Genomic DNA, 20,181 nt, shown 5'->3' with positions numbered 1-20,181 from the left:
CAGATGCTAACAGACAGTTTTTTTTAATTAATCACTGCACTTCACATCCTAGCATGTCATCTTAAAAGTAAATTAAAGTGATGCAAGAGAAGCTTACAGCATCTCGTAGTCCAAGCTGCTAACAGATAGTTTTTTGATGAATCACTGCACTTCACATTCAGGCATGTGAGTTGGAGAGTAAATGAAAGTGATGCAAAAAAAACTTACAGCATCTGCTATTCCCATGTGCTAACAGAGAGTTTTTTTTATTAATCACTGCACTTCACATTTGAGCATGTCAGCTTGAAAGTAAATTAGAGTGATGCAAGAAAAGCTTACAGCACCTGGTATTCCTAGGTAGGGTCCCACCTCAGTACTATCCAGGCCCAAAGTTGTTCAGCTTCCAAGGTCAGATGAGATTGGGGGTTCTCAAGCTGGTGTGGCCATAAGCCTTAAACACTTACTCAAATTGCCTAATCATAGCAAATATGATCAAAGACCAATCTGACAATTTTTTTTTATTAATCCCTGCACTTGACATTGTAGAATGTTATCTTGAAAGTAAATTAAATGATGCAATAAAAGCTTACAACATCTGGTATACGGAGGCACTAACAGACAGTTTTTTTTTAATCACTGCACTTCACATTCAAGCATGTCAGTTGGAGAGTAAATTAAAGTGATGCAATAAAAACTTACAGCATCTGCTATTCCCAGGTGCTAGCAGATAGTTTGATTTAATTATTCACTGCACTTCAAATTTGAACATGATAGCTTGAACATAAATTAAAGGGATGCAATAAAATCTTACAGCACCTGCTATTCCCTGGTACTAAAAGATTTCTATATAATCTGTACACTTCACATACAAGCATGTCAGTTGCAGATTAAATTAAAGTGATGCAACAAAAACTTACAGCATCTGCTATTCCCAGGTGCTAGCAGATAGTTTGATTTAATTATTCACTGCACTTCAAATTTGAACATGATAGCTTGAACATAAATTAAAGGGATGTAATAAAATCTTACAGCACCTGCTATTCCCTGGTACTAAAAGATTTCTATGTAATCTGTACACTTCACATACAAGCATGTCAGTTGCAGATTAAATTAAAGTGATGCAACAAAAACTTACAGCATCTGCTATTCCCAGGTGCTAACAGATAGTTTTTTTTAATTAATCACTGCACTTCACATCCTAGCATGTCATCTTAAAAGTAAATTAAAGTGATGCAAGAGAAGCTTACAGCATCTCGTAGTCCAAGCTGCTAACAGATAGTTTTTTGATGAATCACTGCACTTCACATTCAGGCATGTGAGTTGGAGAGTAAATGAAAGTGATGCAAAAAAAACTTACAGCATCTGCTATTCCCATGTGCTAACAGATAGTTTTTTTTATTAATCACTGCACTTCACATTTGAGCATGTCAGCTTGAAAGTAAATTAGAGTGATGCAAGAAAAGCTTACAGCACCTGGTATTCCTAGGTAGGGTCCCACCTCAGTACTATCCAGGCCCAAAGTTGTTCAGCTTCCAAGGTCAGATGAGATTGGACGTTCTCAAGCTGGTGTGCCCGTAAGCCTTAAACACTTACTCTAAATGCCTAATCATAGCAAATATGATCAAAGACCAATCTGACAATTTTTTTTATTAATCCCTGCACTTGACATTCTAGAATGTTATCTTGAAAGTAAATTAAATGATGCAATAAAAGCTTACAACATCTGGTATACGGAGGCACTAACAGACAGTTTTTTTTTAATCACTGCACTTCACATTCAAGCATGTCAGTTGGAGAGTAAATTAAAGTGATGCAATAAAAACTTACAGCATCTGCTATTCCCAGGTGCTAGCAGATAGTTTTTTTTAATTAATCACTGCACTTCACATCCTAGCATGTCATCTTAAAAGTAAATTAAAGTGATGCAAGAGAAGCTTACAGCATCTCGTAGTCCAAGCTGCTAACAGATAGTTTTTTTGATGAATCACTGCACTTCACATTCAGGCATGTGAGTTGGAGAGTAAATGAAAGTGATGCAAAAAAAACTTACAGCATCTGCTATTCCCATGTGCTAACAGAGAGTTTTTTTTATTAATCACTGCACTTCACATTTGAGCATGTCAGCTTGAAAGTAAATTAAAGTGATGCAAGAAAAGGTTACAGCACCTGGTATTCCTAGGTAGGGTCCCACCTCAGTACTATCCAGGCCCAACGTTGTTCAATTTCCAAGGTCAGATGAGATTGGACGTTCTCAAGCTGGTGTGGCCGTAAGCCTTAAACACTTACTCTAATTGCCTAATCATAGCAAATATGATCAAAGACCAATCTGACAATTTTTTTTATTAATCCCTGCACTTGACATTCTAGAATGTTATCTTGAAAGTAAATTAAATGATGCAATAAAAGCTTACAACATCTGGTATTCGGAGGCACTAACAGACAGTTTTTTTTTAATCACTGCACTTCACATTCAAGCATGTCAGTTGGAGAGTAAATTAAAGTGATGCAATAAAAACTTACAGCATCTGCTATTCCCAGGTGCTAGCAGATAGTTTGATTTAATTATTCACTGCACTTCAAATTTGAACATGAAGCTTGAACATAAATTAAAGGGATGCAATAAAATCTTACAGCACCTGCTATTCCCTGGTACTAAAAGATTTCTATTTAATCTGTACACTTCACATACAAGCATGTCAGTTGCAGATTAAATTAAAGTGATGCAACAAAAACTTACAGCATCTGCAATTCCCAGGTGCTAACAGATAGTTTTTTTTAATTAATCACTGCACTTCACATCCTAGCATGTCATCTTAAAAGTAAATTAAAGTGATGCAAGAGAAGCTTACAGCATCTCGTAGTCCAAGCTGCTAACAGATAGTTTTTTGATTAATCACTGCACTTCACATTCAGGCATGTGAGTTGGAGAGTAAATGAAAGTGATGCAAAAAAAACTTACAACATCTGCTATTCCCATGTGCTAACAGAGAGTTTTTTTTATTAATCACTGCACTTCACATTTGAGCATGTCAGCTTGAAAGTAAATTAAAGTGATGCAAGAAAAGCTTACAGCACCTGGTATTCCTAGGTAGGGTCCCACCTCAGTACTATCCAGGCCCAAAGTTGTTCAGCTTCCAAGGTCAGATGAGATTGGACGTTCTCAAGCTGGTGTGGCCGTAAGCCTTAAACACTTACTCTAATTGCCTAATCATAGCAAATATGATCAAAGACCAATCTGACAATTTTTTTTATTAATCCCTGCACTTGACATTCTAGAATGTTATCTTGAAAGTAAATTAAATGATGCAATAAAAGCTTACAACATCTGGTATTCGGAGGCACTAACAGACAGTTTTTTTTTAATCACTGCACTTCACATTCAAGCATGTCAGTTGGAGAGTAAATTAAAGTGATGCAATAAAAACTTACAGCATCTGCTATTCCCAGGTGCTAGCAGATAGTTTGATTTAATTATTCACTGCACTTCAAATTTGAACATGATAGCTTGAACATAAATTAAAGGGATGCAATAAAATCTTACAGCACCTGCTATTCCCTGGTACTAAAAGATTTCTATTTAATCTGTACACTTCACATACAAGCATGTCAGTTGCAGATTAAATTAAAGTGATGCAACAAAAACTTACAGCATCTGCTATTCCCAGGTGCTAACAGATAGTTTTTTTTAATTAATCACTGCACTTCACATCCTAGCATGTCATCTTAAAAGTAAATTAAAGTGATGCAAGAGAAGCTTACAGCATCTCGTAGTCCAAGCTGCTAACAGATAGTTTTTTGATGAATCACTGCACTTCACATTCAGGCATGTGAGTTGGAGAGTAAATGAAAGTGATGCAAAAAAAACTTACAACATCTGCTATTCCCATGTGCTAACAGAGAGTTTTTTTTATTAATCACTGCACTTCACATTTGAGCATGTCAGCTTGAAAGTAAATTAAAGTGATGCAAGTAAAGGTTACAGCACCTGGTATTCCTAGGTAGGGTCCCACCTCAGTACTATCCAGGCCCAAAGTTGTTCAGCTTCCAAGGTCAGATGAGATTAGACGTTCTCAAGCTGGTGTGGCCGTAAGCCTTAAACACTTACTCTAATTGCCTAATCATAGCAAATATGATCAAAGACCAATCTGACAATTTTTTTTATTAATCCCTGCACTTGACATTCTAGAATGTTATCTTGAAAGTAAATTAAATGATGCAATAAAAGCTTACAACATCTGGTATTCGGAGGCACTAACAGACAGTTTTTTTTTAATCACTGCACTTCACATTCAAGCATGTCAGTTGGAGAGTAAATTAAAGTGATGCAATAAAAACTTACAGCATCTGCTATTCCCAGGTGCTAGCAGATAGTTTGATTTAATTATTCACTGCACTTTAAATTTGAACATGATAGCTTGAACATAAATTAAAGGGATGCAATAAAATCTTACAGCACCTGCTATTCCCTGGTACTAAAAGATTTCTATTTAATCTGTACACTTCACATACAAGCATGTCAGTTGCAGATTAAATTAAAGTGATGCAACAAAAACTTACAGCATCTGCTATTCCCAGGTGCTAGCAGATAGTTTGATTTAATTATTCACTGCACTTCAAATTTGAACATGATAGCTTGAACATAAATTAAAGGGATGTAATAAAATCTTACAGCACCTGCTATTCCCTGGTACTAAAAGATTTCTATGTAATCTGTACACTTCACATACAAGCATGTCAGTTGCAGATTAAATTAAAGTGATGCAACAAAAACTTACAGTATCTGCTATTCCCAGGTGCTAACAGATAGTTTTTTGATTAATCACTGCACTTCACATTCAGGCATGTGAGTTGGAGAGTAAATGAAAGTGATGCAAAAAAAACTTACAGCATCTGCTATTCCCATGTGCTAACAGAGAGTTTTTTTTATTAATCACTGCACTTCACATTTGAGCATGTCAGCTTGAAAGTAAATTAATGTGATGCAAGAAAAGGTTACAGCACCTGGTATTCCTAGGTAGGGTCCCACCTCAGTACTATCCAGGCCCAAAGTTGTTCAGCTTCCAAGGTCAGATGAGATTGGACGTTCTCAAGCTGGTGTGGCCGTAAGCCTTAAACACTTACTCTAATTGCCTAATCATAGCAAATATGATCAAAGACCAATCTGACAATTTTTTTTATTAATCCCTGCACTTGACATTCTAGAATGTTATCTTGAAAGTAAATTAAATGATGCAATAAAAGCTTACAACATCTGGTATTCGGAGGCACTAACAGACAGTTTTTTTTTAATCACTGCACTTCACATTCAAGCATGTCAGTTGGAGAGTAAATTAAAGTGATGCAATAAAAACTTACAGCATCTGCTATTCCCAGGTGCTAGCAGATAGTTTGATTTAATTATTCACTGCACTTCAAATTTGAACATGATAGCTTGAACATAAATTAAAGGGATGCAATAAAATCTTACAGCACCTGCTATTCCCTGGTACTAAAAGATTTCTATTTAATCTGTACACTTCACATACAAGCATGTCAGTTGCAGATTAAATTAAAGTGATGCAACAAAAACTTACAGCATCTGCTATTCCCAGGTGCTAGCAGATAGTTTGATTTAATTATTCACTGCACTTCAAATTTGAACATGATAGCTTGAACATAAATTAAAGGGATGTAATAAAATCTTACAGCACCTGCTATTCCCTGGTACTAAAAGATTTCTATGTAATCTGTACACTTCACATACAAGCATGTCAGTTGCAGATTAAATTAAAGTGATGCAACAAAAACTTACAGCATCTGCTATTCCCAGGTGCTAACAGATAGTTTTTTTTAATTAATCACTGCACTTCACATCCTAGCATGTCATCTTAAAAGTAAATTAAAGTGATGCAAGAGAAGCTTACAGCATCTCGTAGTCCAAGCTGCTAACAGATAGTTTTTTGATGAATCACTGCACTTCACATTCAGGCATGTGAGTTGGAGAGTAAATGAAAGTGATGCAAAAAAAACTTACAGCATCTGCTATTCCCATGTGCTAACAGATAGTTTTTTTTATTAATCACTGCACTTCACATTTGAGCATGTCAGCTTGAAAGTAAATTAAAGTGATGCAAGAAAAGCTTACAGCACCTGGTATTCCTAGGTAGGGTCCCACCTCAGTACTATCCAGGCCCAAAGTTGTTCAGCTTCCAAGGTCAGATGAGATTGGACGTTCTCAAGCTGGTGTGGCCGTAAGCCTTAAACACTTACTCTAAATGCCTAATCATAGCAAATATGATCAAAGACCAATCTGACAATTTTTTTTATTAATCCCTGCACTTGACATTCTAGAATGTTATCTTGAAAGTAAATTAAATGATGCAATAAAAGCTTACAACATCTGGTATACGGAGGCACTAACAGACAGTTTTTTTTTAATCACTGCACTTCACATTCAAGCATGTCAGTTGGAGAGTAAATTAAAGTGATGCAATAAAAACTTACAGCATCTGCTATTCCCAGGTGCTAGCAGATAGTTTGATTTAATTATTCACTGCACTTCAAATTTGAACATGAAGCTTGAACATAAATTAAAGGGATGCAATAAAATCTTACAGCACCTGCTATTCCCTGGTACTAAAAGATTTCTATTTAATCTGTACACTTCACATACAAGCATGTCAGTTGCAGATTAAATTAAAGTGATGCAACAAAAACTTACAGCATCTGCTATTCCCAGGTGCTAACAGATAGTTTTTTTTAATTAATCACTGCACTTCACATCCTAGCATGTCATCTTAAAAGTAAATTAAAGTGATGCAAGAGAAGCTTACAGGATCTCGTAGTCCAAGCTGCTAACAGATAGTTTTTTGATGAATCACTGCACTTCACATTCAGGCATGTGAGTTGGAGAGTAAATGAAAGTGATGCAAAAAAAACTTACAGCATCTGCTATTCCCATGTGCTAACAGAGAGTTTTTTTTATTAATCACTGCACTTCACATTTGAGCATGTCAGCTTGAAAGTAAATTAAAGTGATGCAAGAAAAGGTTACAGCACCTGGTATTCCTAGGTAGGGTCCCACCTCAGTACTATCCAGGCCCAAAGTTGTTCAGCTTCCAAGGTCAGATGAGATTGGACGTTCTCAAGCTGGTGTGGCCGTAAGCCTTAAACACTTACTCTAATTGCCTAATCATAGCAAATATGATCAAAGACCAATCTGACAATTTTTTTTATTAATTCCTGCACTTGACATTCTAGAATGTTATCTTGAAAGTAAATTAAATGATGCAATAAAAGCTTACAACATCTGGTATTCGGAGGCACTAACAGACAGTTTTTTTTTAATCACTGCACTTCACATTCAAGCATGTCAGTTGGAGAGTAAATTAAAGTGATGCAATAAAAACTTACAGCATCTGCTATTCCCAGGTGCTAGCAGATAGTTTGATTTAATTATTCACTGCACTTCAAATTTGAACATGATAGCTTGAACATAAATTAAAGGGATGCAATAAAATCTTACAGCACCTGCTATTCCCTGGTACTAAAAGATTTCTATTTAATCTGTACACTTCACATACAAGCATGTCAGTTGCAGATTAAATTAAAGTGATGCAACAAAAACTTACAGCATCTGCTATTCCCAGGTGCTAACAGATAGTTTTTTTTAATTAATCACTGCACTTCACATCCTAGCATGTCATCTTAAAAGTAAATTAAAGTGATGCAAGAGAAGCTTACAGCATCTCGTAGTCCAAGCTGCTAACAGATAGTTTTTTGATGAATCACTGCACTTCACATTCAGGCATGTGAGTTGGAGAGTAAATGAAAGTGATGCAAAAAAAACTTACAGCATCTGCTATTCCCATGTGCTAACAGAGAGTTTTTTTTATTAATCACTGCACTTCACATTTGAGCATGTCAGCTTGAAAGTAAATTAAAGTGATGCAAGAAAAGCTTACAGCACCTGGTATTCCTAGGTAGGGTCCCACCTCAGTACTATCCAGGCCCAAAGTTGTTCAGCTTCCAAGGTCAGATGAGATTGGACGTTCTCAAGCTGGTGTGGCCGTAAGCCTTAAACACTTACTCTAATTGCCTAATCATAGCAAATATGATCAAAGACCAATCTGACAATTTTTTTTATTAATCCCTGCACTTGACATTCTAGAATGTTATCTTGAAAGTAAATTAAATGATGCAATAAAAGCTTACAACATCTGGTATTCGGAGGCAATAACAGACAGTTTTTTTTTAATCACTGCACTTCACATTCAAGCATGTCAGTTGGAGAGTAAATTAAAGTGATGCAATAAAAACTTACAGCATCTGCTATTCCCAGGTGCTAGCAGATAGTTTGTTTAATTATTCACTGCACTTCAAATTTGAACATGATAGCTTGAACATAAATTAAAGGGATGCAATAAAATCTTACAGCACCTGCTATTCCCTGGTACTAAAAGATTTCTATTTAATCTGTACACTTCACATACAAGCATGTCAGTTGCAGATTAAATTAAAGTGATGCAACAAAAACTTACAGCATCTGCTATTCCCAGGTGCTAACAGATAGTTTTTTTTAATTAATCACTGCACTTCACATCCTAGCATGTCATCTTAAAAGTAAATTAAAGTGATGCAAGAGAAGCTTACAGCATCTCGTAGTCCAAGCTGCTAACAGATAGTTTTTTGATGAATCACTGCACTTCACATTCAGGCATGTGAGTTGGAGAGTAAATGAAAGTGATGCAAAAAAAACTTACAGCATCTGCTATTCCCATGTGCTAACAGAGAGTTTTTTTTATTAATCACTGCACTTCACATTTGAGCATGTCAGCTTGAAAGTAAATTAAAGTGATGCAAGAGAAGGTTACAGCACCTGGTATTCCTAGGTAGGGTCCAACCTCAGTACTATCCAGGCCCAACGTTGTTCAGTTTCCAAGGTCAGATGAGAATGGACGTTCTCAAGCTGGTGTGGCCGTAAGCCTTAAACACTTACTCTAATTGCCTAATCATAGCAAATATGATCAAAGACCAATCTGACAATTTTTTTTTATTAATCCCTGCACTTGACATTCTAGAATGTTATCTTGAAAGTAAATTAAATGATGCAATAAAAGCTTACAACATCTGGTATACGGAGGCACTAACAGACAGTTTTTTTTTAATCACTGCACTTCACATTCAAGCATGTCAGTTGGAGAGTAAATTAAAGTGATGCAAAAAAAACTTACAGCATCTGCTATTCCCAGGTGCTAGCAGATAGTTTGATTTAATTATTCACTGCACTTCAAATTTGAACATGAAGCTTGAACATAAATTAAAGGGATGCAATAAAATCTTACAGCACCTGCTATTCCCTGGTACTAAAAGATTTCTATTTAATCTGTACACTTCACATACAAGCATGTCAGTTGCAGATTAAATTAAAGTGATGCAACAAAAACTTACAGCATCTGCTATTCCCAGGTGCTAACAGATAGTTTTTTTTAATTAATCACTCACTTCACATCCTAGCATGTCATCTTAAAAGTAAATTAAAGTGATGCAAGAGAAGCTTACAGCATCTCGTAGTCCAAGCTGCTAACAGATAGTTTTTTGATGAATCACTGCACTTCACATTCAGGCATGTGAGTTGGAGAGTAAATGAAAGTGATGCAAAAAAAACTTACAGCATCTGCTATTCCCAGGTGCTAACAGATAGTTTTTTTTATTAATCACTGCACTTCACATTTGAGCATGTCAGCTTGAAAGTAAATTAAAGTGATGCAAGAAAAGCTTACAGCACCTGGTATTCCTAGGTAGGGTCCCACCTCAGTACTATCCAGGCCCAAAGTTGTTCAGCTTCCAAGGTCAGATGAGATTCGACGTTCTCAAGCTGGTGTGGCCGTAAGCCTTAAACACTTACTCAAATTGCCTAATCATAGCAAATATGATCAAAGACCAATCTGACAATTTTTTTTAGTAATCCCTGCACTTGACATTCTAGAAAGTTATCTTGAAAGTAAATTAAATGATGCAATAAAAGCTTATAACATCTGGTATACGGAGGCACTAACAGACAGTTTTTTTATTAATCACTGCACTTCACATTCAAGCATGTCAGTTGGAGAGTAAATTAAAGTGATGCAATAAAAACTTACAGCGTCTGCTATTCCCAGGTGCTAGCAGATAGTTTGATTTAATTATTCACTGCACTTCAAATTTGAACATGATAGCTTGAACATAAATTAAAGGGATGCAATAAAATCTTACAGCACCTGCTATTCCCTGGTACTAAAAGATTTCTATTTAATCTGTACACTTCACATACAAGCATGTCAGTTGCAGATTAAATTAAAGTGATGCAACAAAAACTTACAGCATCTGCTATTCCCAGGTGCTAACAGATAGTTTTTTTTAATTAATCACTGCACTTCACATCCTAGCATGTCATCTTAAAAGTAAATTAAAGTGATGCAAGAGAAGCTTACAGCATCTCGTAGTCCAAGCTGCTAACAGATAGTTTTTTGATGAATCACTGCACTTCACATTCAGGCATGTGAGTTGGAGAGTAAATGAAAGTGATGCAAAAAAAACTTACAGCATCTGCTATTCCCATGTGCTAACAGAGAGTTTTTTTTATTAATCACTGCACTTCACATTTGAGCATGTCAGCTTGAAAGTAAATTAAAGTGATGCAAGAGAAGGTTACAGCACCTGGTATTCCTAGGTAGGGTCCAACCTCAGTACTATCCAGGCCCAACGTTGTTCAGTTTCCAAGGTCAGATGAGAATGGACGTTCTCAAGCTGGTGTGGCCGTAAGCCTTAAACACTTACTCTAATTGCCTAATCATAGCAAATATGATCAAAGACCAATCTGACAATTTTTTTTTATTAATCCCTGCACTTGACATTCTAGAATGTTATCTTGAAAGTAAATTAAATGATGCAATAAAAGCTTACAACATCTGGTATACGGAGGCACTAACAGACAGTTTTTTTTTAATCACTGCACTTCACATTCAAGCATGTCAGTTGGAGAGTAAATTAAAGTGATGCAAAAAAAACTTACAGCATCTGCTATTCCCAGGTGCTAGCAGATAGTTTGATTTAATTATTCACTGCACTTCAAATTTGAACATGAAGCTTGAACATAAATTAAAGGGATGCAATAAAATCTTACAGCACCTGCTATTCCCTGGTACTAAAAGATTTCTATTTAATCTGTACACTTCACATACAAGCATGTCAGTTGCAGATTAAATTAAAGTGATGCAACAAAAACTTACAGCATCTGCTATTCCCAGGTGCTAACAGATAGTTTTTTTAATTAATCACTCACTTCACATCCTAGCATGTCATCTTAAAAGTAAATTAAAGTGATGCAAGAGAAGCTTACAGCATCTCGTAGTCCAAGCTGCTAACAGATAGTTTTTTGATGAATCACTGCACTTCACATTCAGGCATGTGAGTTGGAGAGTAAATGAAAGTGATGCAAAAAAAACTTACAGCATCTGCTATTCCCAGGTGCTAACAGATAGTTTTTTTTATTAATCACTGCACTTCACATTTGAGCATGTCAGCTTGAAAGTAAATTAAAGTGATGCAAGAAAAGCTTACAGCACCTGGTATTCCTAGGTAGGGTCCCACCTCAGTACTATCCAGGCCCAAAGTTGTTCAGCTTCCAAGGTCAGATGAGATTCGACGTTCTCAAGCTGGTGTGGCCGTAAGCCTTAAACACTTACTCAAATTGCCTAATCATAGCAAATATGATCAAAGACCAATCTGACAATTTTTTTTAGTAATCCCTGCACTTGACATTCTAGAAAGTTATCTTGAAAGTAAATTAAATGATGCAATAAAAGCTTACAACATCTGGTATACGGAGGCACTAACAGACAGTTTTTTTTTAATCACTGCACTTCACATTCAAGCATGTCAGTTGGAGAGTAAATTAAAGTGATGCAATAAAAACTTACAGCATCTGCTATTCCCAGGTGCTAACAGATAGTTTTTTTTAATTAATCACTGCACTTCACATCCTAGCATGTCATCTTAAAAGTAAATTAAAGTGATGCAAGAGAAGGTTACAGCACCTGGTATTCCTAGGTAGGGTCCCACCTCAGTACTATCCAGGCCCAACGTTGTTCAGTTTCCAAGGTCAGATGAGATTGGACGTTCTCAAGCTGGTGTGGCCGTAAGCCTTAAACACTTACTCAAATTGCCTAATCATAGCAAATATGATCAAAGACCAATCTGACAATTTTTTTTATTAATCCCTGCACTTGACATTCTAGAATGTTATCTTGAAAGTAAATTAAATGATGCAATAAAAGCTTACAACATCTGGTATTCGGAGGCACTAACAGACAGTTTTTTTTTAATCACTGCACTTCACATTCAAGCATGTCAGTTGGAGAGTAAATTAAAGTGATGCAATAAAAACTTACAGCATCTGCTATTCCCAGGTGCTAGCAGATAGTTTGATTTAATTATTCACTGCACTTCAAATTTGAACATGAAGCTTGAACATAAATTAAAGGGATGCAATAAAATCTTACAGCACCTGCTATTCCCTGGTACTAAAAGATTTCTATTTAATCTGTACACTTCACATACAAGCATGTCAGTTGCAGATTAAATTAAAGTGATGCAACAAAAACTTACAGCATCTGCTATTCCCAGGTGCTAACAGATAGTTTTTTTTAATTAATCACTCACTTCACATCCTAGCATGTCATCTTAAAAGTAAATTAAAGTGATGCAAGAGAAGCTTACAGCATCTCGTAGTCCAAGCTGCTAACAGATAGTTTTTTGATGAATCACTGCACTTCACATTCAGGCATGTGAGTTGGAGAGTAAATGAAAGTGATGCAAAAAAAACTTACAGCATCTGCTATTCCCAGGTGCTAACAGATAGTTTTTTTTATTAATCACTGCACTTCACATTTGAGCATGTCAGCTTGAAAGTAAATTAAAGTGATGCAAGAAAAGCTTACAGCACCTGGTATTCCTAGGTAGGGTCCCACCTCAGTACTATCCAGGCCCAAAGTTGTTCAGCTTCCAAGGTCAGATGAGATTCGACGTTCTCAAGCTGGTGTGGCCGTAAGCCTTAAACACTTACTCAAATTGCCTAATCATAGCAAATATGATCAAAGACCAATCTGACAATTTTTTTTAGTAATCCCTGCACTTGACATTCTAGAAAGTTATCTTGAAAGTAAATTAAATGAAGCAATAAAAGCTTACAACATCTGGTATACGGAGGCACTAACAGACAGTTTTTTTTTAATCACTGCACTTCACATTCAAGCATGTCAGTTGGAGAATAAATTAAAGTGATGCAATAAAAACTTACAGCATCTGCTATTCCCAGGTGCTAACAGATAGTTTTTTTTAATTAATCACTGCACTTCACATCCTAGCATGTCATCTTAAAAGTAAATTAAAGTGATGCAAGAGAAGGTTACAGCACCTGGTATTCCTAGGTAGGGTCCCACCTCAGTACTATCCAGGCCCAACGTTGTTCAGTTTCCAAGGTCAGATGAGATTGGACGTTCTCAAGCTGGTGTGGCCGTAAGCCTTAAACACTTACTCAAATTGCCTAATCATAGCAAATATGATCAAAGACCAATCTGACAATTTTTTTTATTAATCCCTGCACTTGACATTCTAGAATGTTATCTTGAAAGTAAATTAAATGATGCAATAAAAGCTTACAACATCTGGTATTCGGAGGCACTAACAGACAGTTTTTTTTTAATCACTGCACTTCACATTCAAGCATGTCAGTTGGAGAGTAAATTAAAGTGATGCAATAAAAACTTACAGCATCTGCTATTCCCAGGTGCTAGCAGATAGTTTGATTTAATTATTCACTGCACTTCAAATTTGAACATGATAGCTTGAACATAAATTAAAGGGATGCAATAAAATCTTACAGCACCTGCTATTCCCTGGTACTAAAAGATTTCTATTTAATCTGTACACTTCACATACAAGCATGTCAGTTGCAGATTAAATTAAAGTGATGCAACAAAAACTTACAGCATCTGCTATTCCCAGGTGCTAACAGATAGTTTTTTTTAATTAATCACTCACTTCACATCCTAGCATGTCATCTTAAAAGTAAATTAAAGTGATGCAAGAGAAGCTTACAGCATCTCGTAGTCCAAGCTGCTAACAGATAGTTTTTTGATGAATCACTGCACTTCACATTCAGGCATGTGAGTTGGAGAGTAAATGAAAGTGATGCAAAAAAAACTTACAGCATCTGCTATTCCCAGGTGCTAACAGATAGTTTTTTTTATTAATCACTGCACTTCACATTTGAGCATGTCAGCTTGAAAGTAAATTAAAGTGATGCAAGAAAAGCTTACAGCACCTGGTATTCCTAGGTAGGGTCCCACCTCAGTACTATCCAGGCCCAAAGTTGTTCAGCTTCCAAGGTCAGATGAGATTCGACGTTCTCAAGCTGGTGTGGCCGTAAGCCTTAAACACTTACTCAAATTGCCTAATCATAGCAAATATGATCAAAGACCAATCTGACAATTTTTTTTAGTAATCCCTGCACTTGACATTCTAGAAAGTTATCTTGAAAGTAAATTAAATGAAGCAATAAAAGCTTACAACATCTGGTATACGGAGGCACTAACAGACAGTTTTTTTTTAATCACTGCACTTCACATTCAAGCATGTCAGTTGGAGAATAAATTAAAGTGATGCAATAAAAACTTACAGCATCTGCTATTCCCAGGTGCTAACAGATAGTTTTTTTTAATTAATCACTGCACTTCACATCCTAGCATGTCATCTTAAAAGTAAATTAAAGTGATGCAAGAGAAGGTTACAGCACCTGGTATTCCTAGGTAGGGTCCCACCTCAGTACTATCCAGGCCCAACGTTGTTCAGTTTCCAAGGTCAGATGAGATTGGACGTTCTCAAGCTGGTGTGGCCGTAAGCCTTAAACACTTACTCAAATTGCCTAATCATAGCAAATATGATCAAAGACCAATCTGACAATTTTTTTTATTAATCCCTGCACTTGACATTCTAGAATGTTATCTTGAAAGTAAATTAAATGATGCAATAAAAGCTTACAACATCTGGTATTCGGAGGCACTAACAGACAGTTTTTTTTTAATCACTGCACTTCACATTCAAGCATGTCAGTTGGAGAGTAAATTAAAGTGATGCAATAAAAACTTACAGCATCTGCTATTCCCAGGTGCTAGCAGATAGTTTGATTTAATTATTCACTGCACTTCAAATTTGAACATGATAGCTTGAACATAAATTAAAGGGATGCAATAAAATCTTACAGCACCTGCTATTCCCTGGTACTAAAAGATTTCTATTTAATCTGTACACTTCACATACAAGCATGTCAGTTGCAGATTAAATTAAAGTGATGCAACAAAAACTTACAGCATCTGCTATTCCCAGGTGCTAACAGATAGTTTTTTTTAATTAATCACTGCACTTCACATCCTAGCATGTCATCTTAAAAGTAAATTAAAGTGATGCAAGAGAAGCTTACAGCATCTCGTAGTCCAAGCTGCTAACAGATAGTTTTTTGATGAATCACTGCACTTCACATTCAGGCATGTGAGTTGGAGAGTAAATGAAAGTGATGCAAAAAAAACTTACAGCATCTGCTATTCCCATGTGCTAACAGAGAGTTTTTTTTATTAATCACTGCACTTCACATTTGAGCATGTCAGCTTGAAAGTAAATTAAAGTGATGCAAGAAAAGCTTACAGCACCTGGTATTCCTAGGTAGGGTCCCACCTCAGTACTATCCAGGCCCAAAGTTGTTCAGCTTCCAAGGTCAGATGAGATTGGACGTTCTCAAGCTGGTGTGGCCGTAAGCCTTAAACACTTACTCAAATTGCCTAATCATAGCAAATATGATCAAAGACCAATCTGACAATTTTTTTTATTAATCCCTGCACTTGACATTCTAGAATGTTATCTTGAAAGTAAATTAAATGATGCAATAAAAGCTTACAACATCTGGTATTCGGAGGCACTAACAGACAGTTTTTTTTTAATCACTGCACTTCACATTCAAGCATGTCAGTTGGAGAGTAAATTAAAGTGATGCAATAAAAACTTACAGCATCTGCTATTCCCAGGTGCTAGCAGATAGTTTGATTTAATTATTCACTGCACTTCAAATTTGAACATGAAGCTTGAACATAAATTAAAGGGATGCAATAAAATCTTACAGCACCTGCTATTCCCTGGTACTAAAAGATTTCTATTTAATCTGTACACTTCACATACAAGCATGTCAGTTGCAGATTAAATTAAAGTGATGCAACAAAAACTTACAGCATCTGCTATTCCCAGGTGCTAACAGATAGTTTTTTTTAATTAATCACTCACTTCACATCCTAGCATGTCATCTTAAAAGTAAATTAAAGTGATGCAAGAGAAGCTTACAGCATCTCGTAGTCCAAGCTGCTAACAGATAGTTTTTTGATGAATCACTGCACTTCACATTCAGGCATGTGAGTTGGAGAGTAAATGAAAGTGATGCAAAAAAAACTTACAGCATCTGCTATTCCCAGGTGCTAACAGATAGTTTTTTTTATTAATCACTGCACTTCACATTTGAGCATGTCAGCTTGAAAGTAAATTAAAGTGATGCAAGAAAAGCTTACAGCACCTGGTATTCCTAGGTAGGGTCCCACCTCAGTACTATCCAGGCCCAAAGTTGTTCAGCTTCCAAGGTCAGATGAGATTCGACGTTCTCAAGCTGGTGTGGCCGTAAGCCTTAAACACTTACTCAAATTGCCTAATCATAGCAAATATGATCAAAGACCAATCTGACAATTTTTTTTAGTAATCCCTGCACTTGACATTCTAGAAAGTTATCTTGAAAGTAAATTAAATGATGCAATAAAAGCTTATAACATCTGGTATACGGAGGCACTAACAGACAGTTTTTTTATTAATCACTGCACTTCACATTCAAGCATGTCAGTTGGAGAGTAAATTAAAGTGATGCAATAAAAACTTACAGCGTCTGCTATTCCCAGGTGCTAGCAGATAGTTTGATTTAATTATTCACTGCACTTCAAATTTGAACATGATAGCTTGAACATAAATTAAAGGGATGCAATAAAATCTTACAGCACCTGCTATTCCCTGGTACTAAAAGATTTCTATTTAATCTGTACACTTCACATACAAGCATGTCAGTTGCAGATTAAATTAAAGTGATGCAACAAAAACTTACAGCATCTGCTATTCCCAGGTGCTAACAGATAGTTTTTTTTAATTAATCACTGCACTTCACATCCTAGCATGTCATCTTAAAAGTAAATTAAAGTGATGCAAGAGAAGCTTACAGCATCTTGTAGTCCAAGCTGCTAACAGATAGTTTTTTGATGAATCACTGCACTTCACATTCAGGCATGTGAGTTGGAGAGTAAATGAAAGTGATGCAAAAAAAACTTACAGCATCTGCTATTCCCATGTGCTAACAGAGAGTTTTTTTTATTAATCACTGCACTTCACATTTGAGCATGTCAGCTTGAAAGTAAATTAAAGTGATGCAAGAGAAGGTTACAGCACCTGGTATTCCTAGGTAGGGTCCAACCTCAGTACTATCCAGGCCCAACGTTGTTCAGTTTCCAAGGTCAGATGAGAATGGACGTTCTCAAGCTGGTGTGGCCGTAAGCCTTAAACACTTACTCTAATTGCCTAATCATAGCAAATATGATCAAAGACCAATCTGACAATTTTTTTTTATTAATCCCTGCACTTGACATTCTAGAATGTTATCTTGAAAGTAAATTAAATGATGCAATAAAAGCTTACAACATCTGGTATACGGAGGCACTAACAGACAGTTTTTTTTTAATCACTGCACTTCACATTCAAGCATGTCAGTTGGAGAGTAAATGAAAGTGATGCAATAAAAACTTACAGCATCTGCTATTCCCAGGTGCTAGCAGATAGTTTGATTTAATTATTCACTGCACTTCAAATTTGAACATGATAGCTTGAACATAAATTAAAGGGATGCAATAAAATCTTACAGCACCTGCTATTCCCTGGTACTAAAAGATTTCTATTTAATCTGTACACTTCACATACAAGCATGTCAGTTGCAGATTAAATTAAAGTGATGCAACAAAAACTTACAGCATCTGCTATTCCCAGGTGCTAACAGATAGTTTTTTTTAATTAATCACTGCACTTCACATCCTAGCATGTCATCTTAAAAGTAAATTAAAGTGATGCAAGAGAAGCTTACAGCATCTCGTAGTCCAAGCTGCTAACAGATAGTTTTTTGATGAATCACTGCACTTCACATTCAGGCATGTGAGTTGGAGAGTAAATGAAAGTGATGCAAAAAAAACTTACAGCATCTGCTATTCCCATGTGCTAACAGAGAGTTTTTTTTATTAATCACTGCACTTCACATTTGAGCATGTCAGCTTGAAAGTAAATTAAAGTGATGCAAGAAAAGCTTACAGCACCTGGTATTCCTAGGTAGGGTCCCACCTCAGTACTATCCAGGCCCAAAGTTGTTCAGCTTCCAAGGTCAGATGAGATTGGACGTTCTCAAGCTGGTGTGGCCGTAAGCCTTAAACACTTACTCTAATTGCCTAATCATAGCAAATATGATCAAAGACCAATCTGACAATTTTTTTTATTAATCCCTGCACTTGACATTCTAGAATGTTATCTTGAAAGTAAATTAAATGATGCAATAAAAGCTTACAACATCTGGTACTCGGAGGCAATAACAGACAGTTTTTTTTTAATCACTGCACTTCACATTCAAGCATGTCAGTTGGAGAGTAAATTAAAGTGATGCAATAAAAACTTACAGCATCTGCTATTCCCAGGTGCTAGCAGATAGTTTGATTTAATTATTCACTGCACTTCAAATTTGAACATGATAGCTTGAACATAAATTAAAGGGATGCAATAAAATCTTACAGCACCTGCTATTCCCTGGTACTAAAAGATTTCTATTTAATCTGTACACTTCACATACAAGCATGTCAGTTGCAGCTTAAATTAAAGTGATGCAACAAAAACTTACACCATCTGCTATTCCCAGGTGCTAACAGATAGTTTTTTTTAATTAATCACTCACTTCACATCCTAGCATGTCATCTTAAAAGTAAATTAAAGTGATGCAAGAGAAGCTTACAGCATCTCGTAGTCCAAGCTGCTAACAGATAGTTTTTTGATGAATCACTGCACTTCACATTCAGGCATGTGAGTTGGAGAGTAAATGAAAGTGATGCAAAAAAAACTTACAGCATCTGCTATTCCCATGTGCTAACAGAGAGTTTTTTTTATTAATCACTGCACTTCACATTTGAGCATGTCAGCTTGAAAGTAAATTAAAGTGATGCAAGAAAAGCTTACAGCACCTGGTATTCCTAGGTAGGGTCCCACCTCAGTACTATCCAGGCCCAAAGTTGTTCAGCTTCCAAGGTCAGATGAGATTGGACGTTCTCAAGCTGGTGTGGCCGTAAGCCTTAAACACTTACTCTAATTGCCTAATCATAGCAAATATGATCAAAGACCAATCTGACAATTTTTTTTAGTAATCCCTGCACTTGACATTCTAGAAAGTTATCTTGAAAGTAAATTAAATGATGCAATAAAAGCTTACAACATCTGGTATACGGAGGCACTAACAGACAGTTTTTTTTTAATCACTGCACTTCACATTCAAGCATGTCAGTTGGAGAGTAAATTAAAGTGATGCAATAAAAACTTACAGCATCTGCTATTCCCAGGTGCTAACAGATAGTTTTTTTTAATTAATCACTGCACTTCACATCCTAGCATGTCATCTTAAAAGTAAATTAAAGTGATGCAAGAGAAGGTTACAGCACCTGGTATTCCTAGGTAGGGTCCCACCTCAGTACTATCCAGGCCCAACGTTGTTCAGTTTCCAAGGTCAGATGAGATTGGACGTTCTCAAGCTGGTGTGGCCGTAAGCCTTAAACACTTGCTCAAATTGCCTAATCATAGCAAATATGATCAAAGACCAATCTGACAATTTTTTTTATTAATCCCTGCACTTGACATTCTAGAATGTTATCTTGAAAGTAAATTAAATGATGCAATAAAAGCTTACAACATCTGGTATTCGGAGGCACTAACAGACAGTTTTTTTTTAATCACTGCACTTCACATTCAAGCATGTCAGTTGGAGAGTAAATTAAAGTGATGCAATAAAAACTTACAGCATCTGCTATT

The 20,181-nt window shown here is 36.2% G+C and overlaps 16 pseudogenes; all 16 read right to left on the bottom strand.

The window, feature by feature from the left end:
- Window positions 1-311: 311 nt before the first annotated feature.
- On the bottom strand, window positions 312-430 carry LOC145644220 (5S ribosomal RNA; annotated as a pseudogene).
- Window positions 431-1,440: 1,010 nt separating this feature from the next.
- Window positions 1,441-1,559, bottom strand: LOC145645377 (5S ribosomal RNA; annotated as a pseudogene).
- A 1,483-nt stretch (window positions 1,560-3,042) lies between these two features.
- On the bottom strand, window positions 3,043-3,161 carry LOC145644374 (5S ribosomal RNA; annotated as a pseudogene).
- A 791-nt stretch (window positions 3,162-3,952) lies between these two features.
- On the bottom strand, window positions 3,953-4,071 carry LOC145645958 (5S ribosomal RNA; annotated as a pseudogene).
- Window positions 4,072-4,968: 897 nt separating this feature from the next.
- Window positions 4,969-5,087, bottom strand: LOC145645381 (5S ribosomal RNA; annotated as a pseudogene).
- A 1,009-nt stretch (window positions 5,088-6,096) lies between these two features.
- LOC145644373 (5S ribosomal RNA) lies at window positions 6,097-6,215 on the bottom strand (annotated as a pseudogene).
- Window positions 6,216-7,005: 790 nt separating this feature from the next.
- On the bottom strand, window positions 7,006-7,124 carry LOC145645380 (5S ribosomal RNA; annotated as a pseudogene).
- Window positions 7,125-7,915: 791 nt separating this feature from the next.
- LOC145644372 (5S ribosomal RNA) lies at window positions 7,916-8,034 on the bottom strand (annotated as a pseudogene).
- Window positions 8,035-9,733: 1,699 nt separating this feature from the next.
- Window positions 9,734-9,852, bottom strand: LOC145645510 (5S ribosomal RNA; annotated as a pseudogene).
- A 1,700-nt stretch (window positions 9,853-11,552) lies between these two features.
- Window positions 11,553-11,671, bottom strand: LOC145645509 (5S ribosomal RNA; annotated as a pseudogene).
- Window positions 11,672-12,931: 1,260 nt separating this feature from the next.
- Window positions 12,932-13,050, bottom strand: LOC145645508 (5S ribosomal RNA; annotated as a pseudogene).
- A 1,261-nt stretch (window positions 13,051-14,311) lies between these two features.
- On the bottom strand, window positions 14,312-14,430 carry LOC145645507 (5S ribosomal RNA; annotated as a pseudogene).
- A 1,262-nt stretch (window positions 14,431-15,692) lies between these two features.
- On the bottom strand, window positions 15,693-15,811 carry LOC145644370 (5S ribosomal RNA; annotated as a pseudogene).
- Window positions 15,812-16,600: 789 nt separating this feature from the next.
- Window positions 16,601-16,719, bottom strand: LOC145645505 (5S ribosomal RNA; annotated as a pseudogene).
- A 1,703-nt stretch (window positions 16,720-18,422) lies between these two features.
- On the bottom strand, window positions 18,423-18,541 carry LOC145644369 (5S ribosomal RNA; annotated as a pseudogene).
- A 790-nt stretch (window positions 18,542-19,331) lies between these two features.
- On the bottom strand, window positions 19,332-19,450 carry LOC145644368 (5S ribosomal RNA; annotated as a pseudogene).
- Between the last annotated feature and the right edge of the window lie 731 nt (window positions 19,451-20,181).

This window comes from Electrophorus electricus, chromosome 13 (assembly GCF_041902795.1).
Source record: "Electrophorus electricus isolate QZ-2024a chromosome 13, ASM4190279v1, whole genome shotgun sequence".
NCBI classification, from domain to species: Eukaryota; Metazoa; Chordata; class Actinopteri; order Gymnotiformes; family Gymnotidae; genus Electrophorus; species Electrophorus electricus.
This window is presented reverse-complemented; position numbering and strand designations above follow the sequence as displayed.